Source organism: Drosophila melanogaster, chromosome 3L, assembly GCF_000001215.4.
Source record: "Drosophila melanogaster chromosome 3L".
Taxonomy (NCBI): Eukaryota; Metazoa; Arthropoda; class Insecta; order Diptera; family Drosophilidae; genus Drosophila; species Drosophila melanogaster.
Window position 1 is genome coordinate 22,815,449 of NT_037436.4, and position 13,572 is coordinate 22,829,020.

At 37.6% G+C, this 13,572-nt stretch overlaps 1 protein-coding gene across 6 annotated transcripts in view, besides 2 other annotated features; it reads right to left on the bottom strand.

Annotated features, from left to right (window-relative positions):
• Positions 1-4,190: part of a mobile genetic element that runs on past the window's edge.
• jim overlaps positions 1-13,572 on the bottom strand; it is a 45,962-nt gene that overhangs the window by 26,216 nt on the left and 6,174 nt on the right. For 3 of the 6 annotated variants that reach the window (NM_001259959.2, NM_001275293.1, NM_168964.5), the window contains exon 1: positions 8,593-9,387. The exons of the other annotated variants lie outside the window; for them this stretch is intronic. The gene's annotated coding sequence lies outside the window, so the exon portion shown is untranslated. Of the gene's footprint in view, positions 1-8,592; positions 9,388-13,572 lie in introns of those variants that run through there. 6 annotated transcript variants of the gene reach the window in all.
• Positions 4,305-4,628: a mobile genetic element.

A 13,572-nucleotide genomic window follows, 5' to 3' on the forward strand; every position in this document is an offset into this window, starting at 1 on the left:
CGAAAGGTATTCTTAAAGCTCAGAGAAGCAAATTTAAAATTACAGCTAGATAAATGCGAATTCCTAAAAAAGGAAACTGAATTCCTAGGGCACATAATTACAACAGATGGTATTAAACCAAATCCCGCAAAAATTAAAGCCGTAGTGAATTTCCCTATACCAAAGTCCACTAAGGAAATAAAATCATTTCTTGGTCTTTGCGGTTTTTACCGCAAATTTATTCCAAACTTCGCTAAAATAGCAAAACCAATGACATTACGACTAAAAAAGGGCTCAATTATAAATATCAAAGATTCAGACTATTACTTAGCTTTTGAAAAATTAAAAGTGTTAATAACGTCCGATCCCATATTAATACACCCAGATTTTAAAAAGTCTTTTTCACTAACTACTGATGCTAGCAATTTTGCTATAGGCGCGGTATTATCGCAAGAGCATAAACCTATATGCTATGCTAGCAGAACTCTGAACGAACATGAAGTTAATTATTCCGCAATAGAAAAGGAACTCCTTGCTATTGTTTGGGCCACTAAATACTTCAGGTCCTATTTATTTGGTAGAAAATTCGAGATCCATAGTGATCACAGGCCATTAGTTTGGCTTGATTCAATTAAAGAGCCAAACATGAAACTTCAGAGATGGAAAATCAAATTAAATGAATTTGACTATCATATCAAATATCTCCCTGGTAAAGAAAACCATGTAGCAGATGCTCTATCGAGAGTAAAAATTGAAGAAAACTTCCTAGGAGAAACCTCCAGTAACATTTCGTTACCAACACAAGCTACTATTCACAGTGCTCAAGAAGATAACCAATCTTATATTTCCTTAACGGAAAGACCAATTAATTACTACAACAGGCAGATAGAATTTATAAAAGACGATAATAATAACGTAGAAACTAAAAGATACTTTCATAAAACAAAAATTAAAATTCATTACATAGAAATGACAAATGTCCATGCCAAGGAATTAATTAAAGAATACTTATGTACCAAAAGAAGCGTAATTTTCTTTCATAACGAAATAGATTTCCTTACATTTCAAAACGCTTACATAGAAATTGTCAGTCCGAATAACATAACTAAAGTTATGAAATCAAACATCAAATTAAAAGACATTGAAACATATTCCGAATTTAAAGAAATAATTATAAAAAGTCACAGAGAACTTTTACACCCAGGAATAGAGAAACAAACTAACCTTTTTAAAGAAAAATATTATTACCCAGACTACCAAAAGTTAATACAGAACATTATTAATGAATGCGAAGTATGTAACATATCCAAAACAGAACATAGAGATACTAAACTAAGATATGAGTTAACACCAGAAACTTTTAATCCCAGAGAAAAATATGTTATAGATTTTTATTTAATCAATAATAAAACGTTCCTGTCATGCATTGACATTTATTCAAAATATGCCGCTTTGATTGAAGTCAGTAGTAGAGACTGGCTGGAAGCAAAAAGAGCTCTTCTTAAAATTTTCAATGAAATGGGAAAACCGTCCGAAATAAAGGCCGATAAAGATTCAGCTTTTATATGTTCCGCGTTACATTTATGGCTTAGGTCCGAGAATGTGAATATAAATATCACAACAAGTAAAAATGGAATTTCTGACATTGAAAGATTCCATAAAACAGTCAATGAAAAGTTAAGAATCATTAATAGTGAGTCCGACCCAGAAAATAAGATAACACAATTTGAAACTATTCTCTATGTATATAACCACAAAACTAAACACAATACAACTGGGAGAACACCAGCTGATATTTTCCTTTACGCAGGAACACCTGCATATGACACCCAAAAAGAGAAACAATCAAAAATAGATAAGTTGAATAAAGATAGACATAGCTATGAAGTAGATACTAGATATAAACAAGCACCATTGGTAAAAAGTAAAACAACTAACCCATTTAAGAAAACAGGACACGTAGAACAAATAGATGAGAAACATTACGAAGAAACAAATAGAGGAAGAAAAGTTGAACATTATAAATCTAAATTTAAAAAACAAAAAAGAATTAATAAAAGTAAATACAATTCCAGCTCAACTCCCGAAAATCAAGTGGGGTCCGATTAAACAGTTATTCATAATAACACTTATAATATGTTTCATCCGTGCCGTCCGTGGTCAAAGCCTAGAGGTGAACCCGATACAAGCTAAAAATGGATATCTTATATTTAAAACAGGATCAATTAATATACCTATAAACTATGAATATCACTATTTGTCCGTAAACTTAACAAAGACCGAACAAACTTTTGCAAATTTAATTAAACAAGCTGAAGAATATGGTACTATAGCCCAAATCCAATATTTAACTGAAAAATTAGACAGAGAAATGAATGGAATAAGAATAATAAAACGCAATAAACGTGGTTTAATAAATATTATAGGTACCGCATATAAATACCTTTTTGGCACTTTAGATCAAAATGACAAAGAAGAATTAGAACAAAAAATATACGATCTTTCTCAACATAGTATTCAAATTAATGAATTGAATGAAGTTATAGAAGTAGTCAATAGAGGCATTGAAGTAATCAACCATTTAAGCGCAATAAGTGAAGGTGACAGAAGACTAGAACTTTTAGTATTTAACTTACAACAGTTTACCGAATACATTGAAGATATAGAACTTGGTATGCAATTAACAAGACTTGGTATTTTTAATCCCAAATTATTAAGACATGATCCATTATCACATGTAAATTCCGAAAAATTGCTAAATATAAAAACTTCTACTTGGTTAAAATCAGATGCAAATGAAATACTTATTATTTCCCATATTCCTAGAGACATTATAAAAACTGCACTTTTTAACATCGTACCATATCCAGACAAAGATAATAATATACTTATAGAAAATGTAAATGATAAATATTATATTCAAGATAATCAAGTTTACAAACAAAACTCAGGAAAACCAATAATAAACAAATGTATTACAGGAATATTAAATCAAATACCAACAGAATGCAGATATTCAAAAACACATAACAATATTGGAATAACTTATGTAGAACCAAACATAATTTTAACTTGGAAATTATCAAAAATTGTATTAAATCAAAACTGTATAATTAATAGAGAAATTATAATAGAAGGAGACAATATAATAAAAGCTTTTAATTGTTCTGTTCAAATAGAAAACATATTAATTACAAGCACAACTCTAGACTACACACAAACGGTCTATATCAATAACAATGTAACAAAATTAGAACCATTATCATATCTAAATGCTAAAGAAATAATTAAAGAACACACTAATACATACAACACATTACAAATTATTACATTAACTATACTTGCTATTATAATACTTACACTTATACTATATTTTATTTATAAATATAAAGGCATTCCTAAAAAACTAATTGTTAAATATAAAAAAGAGAATCCACAACAAATAGAACAACAAAATAACACAACAACAGAAAATATAAATACAGTATTTGATACTAATCCTGTATTGTATCCTAGAATATCCGCCTGAGGACAGGCTAAATTTAAAGGATGGGGAAGTAGCATATGTGCCATAGTATAAGACCACATATACTTACACACACACATACATAACCACATAGGAACAGCCATACACAAAATCATAGAATGCCTTAGGATATAAGTCATAAAATCATGTATCCAATAAGAACCCAAATTCTGGTGACAATAACAAATCCAGCCTACCCTAATGTAAACATTAACATCCGCTGCCGAATCAGTTATTCCCACCAAAGGGTCAAAACCGCTTACGCAGCTCAAGTTCTCGGCTGATCAGTACCCATGAGTGATCCACTCAAGAAGGCACCCAATCCAACAGACATAAACATCCGCAGCCGCATTCGCGACTCCCACCAGAGGGTCAAAACTGCTAACACAGCTTTAAGGGTCAAAACTTTCCACGTAGCTCAAACTCGGCTGATCTATATCCATGCGCAATCCACTCAAGAGAGCGCCTAATTAACGTAAACATAAATGAGAGCCTATGTACGCTCAATATGAAGAAGTAAATAAGCTCAGCCAAAGGTTTGCTAAGCGTTCGCTTTGCAAATTAGATTTAGATTTTATTCATACTTCAATTGTGTAAGACGTGAATTTGTCTCCGACATTCGCTTAAGTTTTTGATCAATAAAAATACTTTTTTTTATAAACCAACAAACCGCGAAGTTGTAATTATATATATATATATTATATATATTTTTTGTTGTATATGTATTATATTGTGATTGTAAATAGACATAGACGCAGCTCAAGTTTTTTGACTCATGTTGCCAAGCCAACGAACTGACCAAAACTGCCACGCAAAACCTTTGAAAAATGTTTTGATATTTTTTCATATTTTTAGTAATGTCGTAAATTTATCTCTATTTGCCAAAAAACTTTTAGCCACGCCCACAACGCGTTTTAATGTTTGTCTGGCAAATTTTTACCGGTACTTCTAACGCCTATAAGCCGTCCAAAACTTTTAACCAATTTTTTAATTTCTTCTCATTTTATTCCCGAAAATCTATCGATATGCCAAAAAAAAAAATTATGAAATTTCACGTTCCCAGTTGAGTAACGATAATTTGATAATAGGGGAACTCGACTACAGCATTCTCTGTTGTTTTGAATATTTTATTTTGCGTATTTACTCTTCCGAAAGACAATTAAAAGCTACTGAAGAATGCAATGCATCGATTGAACACGCACCTCTTAACCCCAACTTCATGTGGAGGAGTCCCAACCGGGAATCGGAAAACCGACCATTGCAAATCGGCTATCGAGTGGAGGCGACGCAAACAGAACCATGGCTACCTTGAACTCGCGATGATCGTACGTACACTCAGGGACTAAAAGGCAGTCGGACTGCGTTCTCCAGCGATTGCAGTTCGCGTCAAATGCATGTGATGCACAAGTATGTGCACACATATTCGCATTTACCGCCGCGCCGCTGCTATTTGTGAATTGTTGCGCTCCATTGGCGGAGCAACAGCATCTGCAATTTATGCGTTCGTTGTCGTCCCAGGTCGCCTTTCATTTCGATTCCGCGTCACACTATCTGTAACTCGCACTGTTTGTTTTGTTGGCGGAATTCTCTTTCACCCACTTCCCCTTCCTTACAAGCGGCTCTCTACTGATAAAAAAGGTCTTGAAGATAGCGTTGCTTTTTCTGGATCTGTAATTTATCAAGGACTTTTGCCTGAATAAGTTACATGGATAAAGCTCAAATGTATGGTATGGTGCCTGTATAGCGCTCAGGGTTTGAGATGCAACTTTAATGTAATGTTTAAGGTAATGTTTTAATTATATTACCACTTGAGCCGCCCATTCTAATGAACATGTTTTTGTCTAATATCTTCATAATATGAATAACTCGTACTGCTCAACTGGTTAATGAAGTTCAGGCGCAAATTTGAATAGATCAACATATGTCACGTTCGACATGTCACGTACCGACACTGCGTGATGGACTAAGACATTGTATCTTAGTTTTACAATATAAGCATACAGCGTACAATAAATAAATGAGAAATGTTACATATAGTAATAGAATACAGCCATTAGTATCCCTTTTTAAAGAGTTGATGACAAATTCCTAGAAAATGTGGCATGATAGTATGATATCTCTGAAATTGAAATGACTACTACTGACGCTGACCTTTTTGTGATCTAAAAAATGTTTTTACTTACACAACCCGAAATCCCATGTGCATAACATTTAAGTAGATTTGTTTAAAGTATTCTGATTATAATTAGCTATTCAGAACCAATGAAAATACTTCATGACCTCCAATTCAAGTCCTTACATATTCGTTTTAGATGTATTTTAACTTTGTAAACCAAATAAATCTAGTTTGACTTGTGCATCTTTATATCAGGAAAGTTCGATGGTGTTGATGATCGACAGTAAGTACTTGTGTTCTCCATTTTTCGACACCTTTTCGCCAGCGAAATTTCTGGCTCAGGCTACGCTGTAAGTGAAAGTTGTTAAAGAGACCGTCTCCAGCTGCAGCAGCTGCCCCACCCACAAGTCGTGGCCCGCTTAAAGGGGAGAATGATATTTCAGTTTCTATTTATATTTCAATGGCGTCCAACAGCGAGGCAGCCAATGGCGCCGCAGATAATTGCCAATGGAGAAGCTTGCAGTGTTGCGCTCGTGTCTCCGTCATGTGCATTGCACTATTGTGCAGGGTGAATATCCGGTGTCGTGTAACTTAGCGTTTGCTGCAGCGTGTGTCTTGAGCTTAGGCCGTCAGGTGTGAAGAAGGTGGAGTTTGGCCGCAATCGCCCGCCCAGTTTTGCTCCCATTACGCGCTGAGACTGCATCTCGTTTGGCTTGGCTACACACTTATTATACGCATATATAGAAATTGGACAGGCATTGACAGATCGACTAGACTAGTGACCTATAGGGTCCGTTTACCTGTTACATACTTTTTAACAATTCTAGTATATTAGGGTTATGAGTATTTGACTAAATAAACAAGTTCATATTATTAATAAGCCGACGAATCAAAAGACTAAATTTGTCTGCTCTTAGTAAGGAAACTTTGGGATCCGGAAACGCTAGATTCACCGGACGATGCAAAAATTAGATGAAAGCAAGTGGGTTAGTAAAAATGACTTTAATTAAATAGTTACAATTAAATAAAAAACTGTGAAAAAAATTGTAGTTAGAAAGACGCTTTAGTACTTCACTCTGCAATCGTGATTTCATCATTAATTAGAACTGGAAATATTTGTGAAGTGAAAAGCTTTAAACTTTATAGATTTTCCTTCACAAATTTATGAAATGATATGTTTTGTTTCCCCTTTTTTCTAATCTTTACGGTATGAAAATCTATATTCGCTTTAAAATTCTCATATTTAATTAAAGCGTTCCCAATAGGCGTTTGCGTATGTATATACATGCATGTATGTATTTACAATAGAAAACCTTTGTTCCAAATCCCAAAATTGAAACTACTTCAAGGTTAAGGCAATGAACAGAATTAAGTAGAGTACACAAATTGTCAAAAGTTTAACGCTTGTTGCTGCACCAACAGCCACCAAAAATGAGCGGCAAAGCATTTTAGCGTAATTTGTGCAGCTATCTAATTCAATGTACAAAAGCTCTGCCGCTTTGCCAGCGATACCTTCACACACACACAGAAATGACGAAGAGAGAGATCCACATCGGCGATGTGTTGGTGCGGGAAATGCGGGGGAGAGAGCAAATTGAGAGCGGGAGCACGTAACTACAGCGACAGGTATACAGATGCGAGAGTAAATAAAGACAAAAAGAAAAATAAAGCAAAAAGTGACTCACGAAAACAGCAGAATGGGCATTTTTGTCTTTTTTTTTGTTTTGGAGAGCGTTGTGCAAAAAAAACTTAGCAGCTTTAGGTTATCTGCGTAGCTTTGTTTTTTTTTGCACACCAAAATAATTGAACATAGCAATTCAGATAAGCGCTCCAAATGCTATGGGAGTTTTCCAATGTGGATTAATATCCCGTGTTAGCTTACAGCCCTCAAAAGGGTAAGTGGAGATCCGCAATGCAATACCTCCACTGGGGCAAATACTCATGCATTTAATTGGCGCCCAACAGAGCAGCTCTGTTGTGTGACAACCGACATTCAACCGGCAACGAAATCATCGCAGATCTGAGTTTCACAGCACGCCACACATGCATTAGGAGTTGGAGATGTACACATCTGTTAGATACACAAGCCGAAAAACGAAAAGACTACAAAAAAACTACAACCAAGACAGACACACACGAACATACAATTAAGTGATTTTGCTTGTTTTATTGCTAAACATTTTGTGGATTTTAGTTTTTGTGCGAAAACCGTTTTTGCTTATAATTCATCATATTCTTTTATGGCCTGACATTCGCACACACTCGCGGAAACACACACACACAAATGTGCTACTCTTTTGGACCGCCCCCAATACCCCCCACCAACACTGCTCACACACTGGCGCAACCCAGGCACCAAAAATATAAATGAATTCAGCCCCAGGGAGAATTTCGCAAAAAATCGGAGAGCAAAAAAGCAAATAAAAATTGCAAATGATTTGTGGCAATTTTTGTTGTTGCTCTTGCCTTTAGTTTTGCGCTTCTGCTTTGGGCTTCTCTGCTCATTAGTGCCGTTTTGTGTTTGGTGTGTGCCCCCTTCATTCCTACACCCGGCGAATTTCCTTTGCATTCGTCAACATGATTTACGCGCAAACATTTCTAGTTGTGCATCTTTAAACTTTTAGTAAGTTTTCATTCAATTTTCGCAAGCTCTGCTTTTTTGTTTTCTTTTTTTGTGGTTCGGCTACCGAAATCAGGTTGTGAAACTGCTTGTCCCATCTGGACAATGATAATTGCTTGGCGTCTCCAATATTAATAATTTAATAGAGCGGGCCAGGATCTTCGGAGTTCCGTCGCCTCTCACATGAAGAGTCAGTTTTCAAGTTCCGCTCACTGCATCTAAGCTCGTGCCCTTGGCTAAGAGCACCCAAAATTCATCCAGTTCCTCTGGGGGTTTGACATACTGTGACGGTGAGTGTATTTGTGACCCAACGACTGTATTAGTATGTATACAGGGTATAAAGACACTAACCTCAAAATGCTGATTGCGGCAGGCAATGGCACGACTTGTCGAAGCTCGGAACGAGGGAGCCAGAGGAGTTAGAGGCGAAAAATTGCAAATTGCAACGGGCCGCGAACACAGGCGCAGGTCGCAGCGCACACAGACGCACGTGCTCACACAGACACCCCCGAAACGAGCCGAAATTCGCATAGATACATCTACTAGTGCAGCAGTGTGGCAGATACACACAGATACGCAGCTGCAGTTGCAGTTTCAGTTGCTATGTTGCAAATAGCAAACTGCAGACGATCGCGAAATTGATTGCGAATATGCTCAGTGGCTTTTGTTGCAATTCCAAATGGCCTGTACACTTCTAATTTGGCGGTTCTTCATCACACTTCTGTTTGCGCCTTGGACCGTCAGCTTTCTGCTTCCTCTTTTCATTTCCCCCTCTGAGGGCGACGTTGCGTATACGCAGTGTTGTACTGCACGTAAATTAAGTGATGTTTATTCAACACTTGCCCTCCTGGCGATTGTTTTCGGTGCACTTTTGCGTTTTATTTCGGTTTATGTCGCTGGCCGACGACATTTTTAGTTATTTTTGATGGCTGCTTCACAAGTTCTCGACGGGAGAGACCTCCGCACATGCACGTACTCTGTGTACAGCTTTTTTATTAGATGTCGGCACGAAAAATCGAACAAAATGCCAAAAAATAACAAACCGAACGCGAAGCCAACGCGACTCTGAGTCCGAACCCGAAACGAGACTCAACGCGACTCAACTTGACTCGCCTCTCAGCGATGCCTCGTCGTCTGAACGACTTCTCGTCTGCTGGCGTTGTGTGTCGGTGTCTTTCCTCTTACTCTTTCTCTTTTACTGCCTCTGTGCCTATTCATGTGCCTGTTTGAGTGTGCGGGAGCAGAGCGCGTATTTAGAATGGGAGTCGCCAACCGTGAGAGGACAGGGGCCCATCTCGGAGAGCCTCTCTAAGCTTTTTTAGCCAAAACATTCGCGAATTTTTTCAACTTTTTGCCGGCGAGTGAGCCTGCGTGAGTGTGGGTTCCGCGCGTCTTACACAACCGCCTTGGTGTTAGTGCAGTCTCTCGAAAAGCTCGCTCTTCAGCTCTATTGTCATATTCCAAGTGTTGGAGCAGCGAAGCCGCAGTCGCAGCCGGCGTCGCAGTCCTTCTATGCCGCCACAATTTCTAAAAATTTCGAACTTGATGCACTAAAGACTCACTCTAACCAACAGCATATATATGTTCTTATTAGGTGGGGCTGCAATTAACGCAAGTGTTACACATTTTACTCAGTTACAAAAAATTATTCAGGATCAGCTTTGCTTTCTAAGCTTGAAATGTGCTTGGACTTGATCTACATATCTATGTATGTACTATGCATGGAATCTTTAATAATTTTTGTTCCCACTATAGATTCTTGTGCCCACAAATTGAATTTCACCTATACGAAAATATACCTATAGAATATACATATTACTCTACCCTAGGAATCGGTGGCCCTGATATACCACGACACTAAGGACTGCAGTCAACGTAGTAACGAAGCGCGCTAGGAAAGATCATATACATAAATATATCATAAATCATATACATATACCGAACGTAATAGCACAAAAAATAAAAAATTGCATAACAAATCTCAAAAAACCTATATGGTTTAAAAGAAAAAGCATACTAATTGGAAAAGTACAATCTAAAAATTGTGCTGATATCTTCCCATTACTAAATTTTGATGGAATTTCCAGTAAAATGTGTCGCTCCAGCTTGTAGTTAGTTGGTCATCCTAATTTCGAAACTAAAATATCCTATTTTCCCGACCCCTTCCGAAATCACGTTTTACTACAAATGAACTTTTGGCAGTGGATGGCGTAAGATTAAAATATTTGTCATGCTTATACTAATAACCTATTTCCTATGAAGAAGTCAATTGATATATAATCATTAGAATATAATATCCGGATATAATGTCCGGATATTAAGGTAACTTACATAAACAAAAAAAATTTCCAAATATGCATACGTATCTAAAGGATTACGCTTTAAGTTACTTATTTTAACCCATTCGACCGGATGATGCCCTCGCAAAACCGGATAAACCTTAGGACCTGCTGACCAATTGGCACTTCCAATTTCGAACTTAACCAACGATCCTCCAGATTCAGATTGCAGGCACATATCGTTCCAGAAATTGCAATACTCATTGGATTTCGCAGCTTTCCTGGTTAAAAGCGGCTTCCCACCGACTGCGACTGACAGGTGTGGCGTTGAGGGGGAGGGAGCGAAGAAGGGGCGTGTTCACATAAAAAGTAAAGCATTGTATGATGTGTATGCATTATTGTATAAATAAACAGCGCTCTTTTTGTTTTCTCTATAAACAACAGAAAAAAATCGAGCACCCCTTCCTGCGATACATTTATAAGTACATACGTATTCGGTGCTGACATCGTGTATTTTGTATTTTTTGTTGGTTATTTACTTTCGATTGCTTTTTGCTCTATTTTAAGGTTTTTGCATCGCTGCAGAAATCGAAAAACACGAAATATTACAAGTTATTTTTTATGCTGCTCGAAAAAATGCATTCAAAATGTCATTACGAGAGAAAACGAAAAATGCCCAAAGCCCAAGATGGCAACTTTCCTTGAGATGGCCAAGAATAAACGACAGATATAATTGTATCTCTCAGATGCGCTTTTCTTGCTCTTTTCTCTCTGTTTGTGCATCTGGTGTGCAGTGTGTAGTTTAAATTTAGCAGTTTTTATTGCATTGTTGCCAAGATTCCTGCTACACTTCATCTCTTCGTTTGCCAGTGCATTCAGTTGTTTTGCTTTGCGAATCTTTTCGCCGTGCCTTTTGGTTCAGTAACCTATCGATTTGATTTTGTTTACCTTTCCGACTTGATAAACAGAAGCGTCGGAAGGAGCGCTGCGGAATTCGCAACCATTTTGAAGTAAATCAAATTGAGTCTGTAAAAGGACTGGAGTGAAGGAGAACCCACAGTTCTGTTATTATTGATTATAATGCCATTTTCAACCATTAGTTAAAGGGCTCTCAAGGGCGAGTATAGCTTTTGCTTGAAGTTTGTGAGGCAGCTTAAAATATTCTTATTATATTTGCACGCATAAAAAATGAAAATCAAGATAAAAACCTAAATGTACGTTGAAGGTGTACGCATTTGGGATTCATACACATAATTATTTTAACTTGTTTATTTTGCAATTGAGTTCCCACTACAGTTTATCACAGCTTGGCTTTGGTTTCGTATTTCAATAAAATTCAGTTGTCTTTATACACCCCCTCATTTATTTGCCATGAGGTCTGGAATAGCTCATATTTTTCCATGGGTGTTTCCCCTCCCACTACCACTGTGCCTCACGCCGCTTTGGACCCAAAGCAACATGTCAAACGAGTCTAATGCAATTACCTTAAATGACTGCGAAAATGCAATTTAGCGAAATATGTTCAAATCTAGGAAAGCAGCGAATGGCCAATAGCTTAGGTGCCGCAAGAAGTCAAGAAAAGGGTCGCCTCAACAGCCACAAGTACATTTGGCAGGTGCCAATAAATGCAGCACTCCGCCCAGGTTACTTTGTCGTAAGTTGGTCCGCCAATCAGTCCATGCGTAAAGTGTGAAAATCCGCACGCACCCAACGAAAGCCTCTCAACGCACAAAACGGTAGCTACTAGCTACCCTTTAGTCCCCGGCTCCTACTCTACCGCACTTCAACAGACCGACTCATGGGTCTTACCGTTTAATGGCTTTTTTGTAAGTAATAGGATTAGTTGAGACCAGGGGTCGCACACTTTTTATGCCGACTCTCGCTATCTGGTTTCACTGGAATTTCAAAATACTAATGCACCTTTCTTCCCAGTGTTTAAGACATTTCCATGAACTCAGTTTCCCTTCCGCTGCCACTTCTACACCCAAAGCGGAAACACTTTCGGATGTTGTGCCAAAAATATCGTTGAGGACAAGTAAGTTTTGACATAGTTCTCTTCGCTCTAGTGGCTGTATATAGTGAAGCTGTGTAAACGGGGCGTATGCGCATTTTTACGTCTGGCAACTTTTAAGGGCCGTTTCGGGGAGTGTGTCAAATTCAAAGTCAACTAGGCATGTTGAGTATTTGTTTGAGCCTGCAATATATGCATATACATATTCTTGTTTTGTGTATTTCTCCTACACAGGCACTGCTTTTGAAAACTCGCCTTTATTAATAAACTTTATCGTATTTTCTGCCTTGTTAGATTTCCTTAAAAGTAAAAACTGCGGGATACGGATTGAGTCTTCCATTCGTTAAATTTTGCCCTGCTCCGAGAACCAAGTTTTTTACGGGCGGAAAAGTTTTTTCAGACCGAAACCAGACAAAAGATAGTTTAAATGGAAAACATGCAAACAAGATCCAGACATCGGAAGAGGCTAGAAATGTGAAATTATGCCACATTCTGGTCTCAAGTACATCAATTAGCTGATCTAAATTATAGCCAAATTTGCGGTCCCATCGAAGACCGCAATGCAACCCACTTCCGACCGTAAATAACAAACAAAGTCTCCTCTGCATTTAAAGCTGCCTTTCCTGCGCACCCGCAACACCCCTTTGATCGGCAGTCTGCTTGTTAACGTTTGCAGTTGGTTAGAGTCTGTCTGCATTGTCCTCGGAGCAATGCTCCATGCCCCGAGCTCTTTTGCACTGTTTTCATTTTTACGTAGACGGGAAGAATAACAGTGTTCCTGTGCGAGCACTCGAAATTTCAGAGCACAGTGAAAAACACAAAAGTGTGACGAATCAGTATGAATTTGAAGGAATATGAATACATGAAGGGAATGGCGTTTTATTTTTGACAGCACATAATTGAAAGAATTCCCTTGCCTACACCGTGTTAGGTGATAACTAAATAATCAAACTCCATTTCATATCTGGATTCAACTCGCTTGGCTCCCTAATACAAAGAGCGTTGTGGCTTCGACCTGATATTAGTAGCTTAAAAGCCTCA